Here is a 5,795-nt window from a genome sequence, read left to right on the forward strand (position 1 = left end):
ACTAATGCAGTAGAGATGCAGTAACAAGAGAATAAAGAGGACCTATCTTTGGTCCCAACACCCAACAAATTTGTGCCCTTGAGCCTTCCAAGTAAACTTGAAATTGATTCTTCTTTTGATTTCTTTTTGTAGGGTTCCTTGGGTTACAGTCTGAAGCAAGCCAGAGATGCCTCTGTACCCACAATAACCCTCCTCTAACCAGACTCTCCTCAGAAATCCTAAAGAATGTGCCCACAGGAAGCCTGAAACCCTCCAAATCCCTTGTATGTGCCTCTTCTTCAGACTGTTGTCTGGAGCATAAACCAAGTCACTGCTGTGAACACCCCATCCCCAAGGGATGGACTCAGGGGAGCGGCGGCAATGTTGTAGGTAAAGCTTGAACTGGGGTATTCACTCACACCACATAAGGTCTCTCACAGTGTAGAACAGAAGCTTGGGTGGGAAGAGAAAGTGTATGGCCTTAGACCAAAGCAGGTGATATGTCTGAGATTTAAACTCAAACTTGTCATTCCAGATTATTATGTATTATACAAGGAGAATGTATTAGAATTAACAGTTTACTAGCTTAATGTATGGACCTCCTGAATAGTTCAGTTGGCAAAGAGTCTGCCTGCAATGCAGGAGACCCCAATTCGATTCCTGGGTTGGAAAGATCCCTTGGAGAAGGGATAGGCTACCCACTCTAGTATTCTTGGGCTTCCCCTGTGGCTCAGATGGTAAAGAATTCTCCTGCAATGCAGGAGACTTACGTTCACTCCCTTGGTTGGAAAGATCCCCTAGAGGAGGGCATGGCAACTCACTCCAGTATTATTGCCTGGAGAATCCTTATGGACAGAGGAGCCTGGAGGGCTATAGTCCATGAGGTCATGAAGAGTCAGACATGACTGAGTGACTAACACAGCACACCAGAGCTTGATGTATAACTGTTAAATATTTAGACACACAGAATATAATCCTCTATTTTTTATTATTTTCCAGATACTATAAATATAAGAGGCAGGCCTGATATCTCATGATAACATTGATTCAACTACACTAGGCTCTATACAGTTTTTATAATTGCATGTCATGAATGATGTTGAATTTTATGAGTTACCTTTCCAGGAATAGTGAGATTATGGATTGCTCTAAACTGTGTCAGATATAGTAAGATTCAGAGTAAAACTAATTCCTTATGATATAGAGTAAAAGTGAGAAATGGATTTAAGGGACTAGATCTAATAGATAGAGTGCCTGATGAACTATGGACAGAGGTTCGTGACATTGTACACGAGACAGGGATCAAGACCATCCTCATGGAAAAGAAATGCAAAAAAGCAAAATGGCTGTCTAGGGAGGCCTTACAAATAGCTGTGAAAAGAAGAGAAGGGAAAAGCAAAGGAGAAAAGGAAAGATATAAGCATCTGAATGCAGAGTTCCAAAGAATAGCAAGAAGAGATAAGAAAGCCTTCCCAGCAATCAATGCAAAGAAATAGAGGAAAACCACAGAATGAGAAAGACTAGAGATCTCTTCAAGAAAATTAGAGATACCAAGGGAACATTTCATGCAAAGATTGGCTTGATAAAGGACAGAAATGGTATGACCTAAGAGAAGCAAAAGATATTAAGAAGAGGTAGCAAGAATAGACAGAAGAACTGTACAAAACAGAGCTTCACGACCAAAATAATCACGATGGTGTGATCACTCACCTAGAGCCAGACATCCTGGAATGTGAAGTCAAGTAGGCCTTAGAAAGCATCACTATGAACAAAGCTAGTGGAGGTGGTAGAATTCCAGTTGAGCTATTTCAAATCCTGAAAGATGATACTGTTGAAAGTGCTGCACTCAAAATGCCAGCAAATTTGGAAAACTCAGCAGTGGCCACAGGACTGGAAAAGGTCAGTTTTCATTCCAATCCCAAAGAAAGGCAATGCCAAAGAATGCTCAAACTACTGCACAATTGCAGTCATCTCACATGCTAGTAAAGTAATGCTCAAAAGTCTCCAAGGCAGGCTTCAGCAATATGTGAACTTTGAACTTCCAGATATTCAAGCTGGCTTTAGAAAAGGCAGAGGAACCAGAGATCAAATTGCCAACATCTGCTGAATCATCAAAAAAGCAATAGAGTTCCAGAAAAACATCTATTTCTGTTTTATTGACTAAGCCAAAGACTTTGACTGTGTGGATCACAATAAACTGTGAAAAATTCAGAAAGAAATGGGAATACCAGACCACCTGACCAGCCTCTTGAGAAACCTATATGCAGATCAGGAAGCAACAGTTAGAACTGGACATGGAACAACAGACTGGTTCCAAATAGGAAAAGGAATACATCAAGGCTGTATATTGTCACCCTGCTTATTTAACTTATATGCAGAGTACATCATGAGAAATGCTGGGCTGGAAGAAGCACAAGCTGGAATCAAGATTTCTGGGAGAAATATAAATAACCTCAGATATGCAGATGACACCACCCTTATGGAAAATAGTGAAGAGGAACTCAAAAGCCTCTTGATGAAAGTGAAAGAGGAGAGTGAAAACATTGGCTTAAAGCTCAACATTCAGAGAACGAAGATCATGGCATCTGGTCCCATCACTTCATGGCAAATAGATGGGGAAACAGTGGAAACAGTGTCAGACTTTATTTTTGGGGGCTCCAAAATCACTGCAGATGGTGACTGCAGCCATGAAATTAAAAGATGCTTATTCCTTGGAAGGAAAGTTATGACCAACCTAGATAGCATACTCAAAAGCAGAGACATTACTTTGCCAACAAAGGTCCGTCTAGTCAAGGCTATGGTTTTTCCAGTGGTCATGTATGGATGTGAGAGTTGAACTGTGAAGAAATCTGAGTGCTGAAGAATTGATGCTTCTGAACTGTGGTGTTGGAGAAGACTCTTGCAAGTCCCTTGGACTGCAAGGAGATCCATCCAGTCCATTCTAAAGGAGATCAATCCTGGGTGTTCTTTGGAAGGACTGATGCTAAAGCTGAAACTCCAGTACTTTGTCCACCTCATGCGAAGAGTTGACTCATTGGAAAAGACTCTGATACTGGGAGGGATTGGGAGCAGGATAGGAAGGGGATGACAGAGGATGAGATGGCTGGATGGCAACACCAACTCAATGAACATGAGATTGTGTGAACTCCAGGAGTTGGTGATAGACAGGGAGGCCTTGCATGCTGAAATTCATGGGGTCGCAAAGAGTAGGACATGACTGAGCAACTGAACTGAACTGAGCTGAAGAAGGTAAGTTATCACCTTGCGTATGGATAAAGAAAGGCCTGACAGGATAAATCAGGTAATCTGGTTTCATACTTTAACAATTATGGTTGGCCCTTCCTATCCATATGTTCTTCATCCAGCTGTACTCTGCAATTTTATATTAGGGATTTTAGCATGGAGGATTTGGGTATCCTTGGGAGTTCTGGAGTCAATATTCCATAGATATTGAGGAAAAACTGTATTTCTATAATCCTTAATTATGGGCAGGAACTATGAACTTTGGAACCTAAAAATCCAAGCTATCTTTTTCTGCAGAATCTGATCCTATTAATTTTGTCTCTGTTTTAGACTTCATCTATATGAGAATATGGAATCTGCCATCATACTTTAGTTGAATTATAGGAATAACTACCCATAATTTGGGCCTCACTTATGGCTCAGCTGATAAAGAATCCACCTGCAATGCGAGAGACCTGGATTCAATCCCTGGGTTGGGAAGATCCCCTGCAGAAAGGAAAGGTTACCACTCCAGTATTCTGGCCTGGAGAATTCCATGGACTCTCTAGTCCATGGGGTTGCAAAGAGAAAAAACTGAGCAACTTTAATTTCACCTGTAATTTGTGCTTGCCTGGTGAGTCACTGGTAAAGAATCCAATGCAGGAGACATTGGTTCAACCCTTGGGTCAGGAAGGCCCCCTAGAGAAGAAAATGGCAACCCACTCCAGTATTCTTACCTGGGAAATCCCATGGGAAGAGGAGCCTTGTGAGCTACAGTCCATGAGGTTGAAAAAGAGTCAGACACAACTTAGTGACTAAAAAACACCTGCAGATCAACTCACATTTGACAAAAAACAGTGAATTTCATTTAGTCAAGGCCTAAAATACCAACTGACTAATTTTTTTAGTATTTTCCCTTAAAAACTTTGATCTATTTATGATAGACTATCTATAGATATATAGATATATCTATTTATGATAGATATCTATAATTACAGATATAAAATAAAATCAAAATCTATTAGGATAAGAAGATGAAACACTAGGATCCTATGGCTCAACTTTAATACCACCGCTTCACAGAGAACAAAATTGAGTACCAAAGTAGTGAAGCGATTGGACCAAAGTTACTGTATTTTTTTTTAAATCAATCTCTAAATTGCACAGGTCTATTTTAAAACAGTTCCTTTCTAGGTTTAAAAACAAAACTTGTCATCTAAAAATAATTCATCAACACTAAAAAGATAGTATAAGCAGGCTGGAAATCAGCTTTTTGCTAAATGACTTTTCAACAAATACTCCTATAATATTCTCATTTCTGCAAACACTTAGCATGGAAAATTTCCTTGGGGTTAATCATTTGCTTCAGTGTGTATAAGTAGCATTTAACTGTCTTTCTAAAGTAACACTCTTTATCCCTAGTTAAGACTATGCCTAACTTTAATTGACTTCAGAATAAGTAAGAGTGACTCAATTTTAATGATCCTATCAGCCTTTCTTTGTAATTGATGAACATTGATGAACATATATAAAAAAACATTTGATGGTCACCACACCAAAAGGGTATGATGTCCATTTCATTATCGGGGACTGGAATGCAAAACTAGGAATTCAAGAGATACCTGGAGTAACAGGCAAGTTGGTCTTGGAGTACAAACTGAGACAGGGCAAAGACTAACAGAGTTTTGCCAAGAGAATGCACTGGTCATAGCAAACACTCTCTTCCAACAACACAAGAGATGACTCTACATATGAACATTATCAAACGGTCAATACTGAAATCAAATTGATTATATTTTTTGTAGCCAAAGATGGAGAAACTCTATAAAGTAAGAAAAACAAAATTGGGAGCTGACTGTGGCTCAGGTCGTGAACTCGTTATTACCAAATTCAGACTTAAATTGAAGAAAGTAGGGAAGATCACTAGACCATTCAGGAATGACCTAAATCAAATCCTTTACAAATATTATGAATATACGGTGGAAATGCCAAATAGATTCAAGGCATTAGATTTGATAGGGTGCCTGAAGAACTATGGATGGAGGTCCATAACTTTGTACATGAGGCAATGATCAAAACCATCCTCCCCCCAAAAAAAACTCAAAAAGGCAAGACGATTGTCTGAGGAGGCCTTACAGATACCTGAGAAAACAAGAGAAACTAAAGGCAAAGGAGAAAAGGAAAGATATATCCATCTGAATGTAGAGTTCCAAAGAAGAACAGGGAGAGATAAGAAAGCCTTCCTAAGTGAACAGTGCAAAGAAATAGAGGAAAGAAAAGAATGGGAAAAACTAAAGATCTCTTCAAGAAAATTAGAGATACCAAGGGAACATTTCAAGCAAAGATGGGCACAACAAAGGACAGAAAATGTATGGACCTAAAAGAAGCAGAATATATTAAGAAGAGGTCGCAAGATACACAGAAGAACTGTACAAAAAAAGATCTTAGTGACCCAGATAACCATGATGGTGTGATCACTCACCTAGAGCCAGGCATACTGCTACGTGAAGTCAAGTGGGCCTTATGAAGCATCCCTATGAACAAAGTGGAGGTGATGGAATTCCGGTAGAGCTATTTCAAGTCCTAAAAGATGA

This window comes from Bos indicus, chromosome 24 (assembly GCF_029378745.1).
Source record: "Bos indicus isolate NIAB-ARS_2022 breed Sahiwal x Tharparkar chromosome 24, NIAB-ARS_B.indTharparkar_mat_pri_1.0, whole genome shotgun sequence".
NCBI lineage: Eukaryota > Metazoa > Chordata > Mammalia > Artiodactyla > Bovidae > Bos > Bos indicus.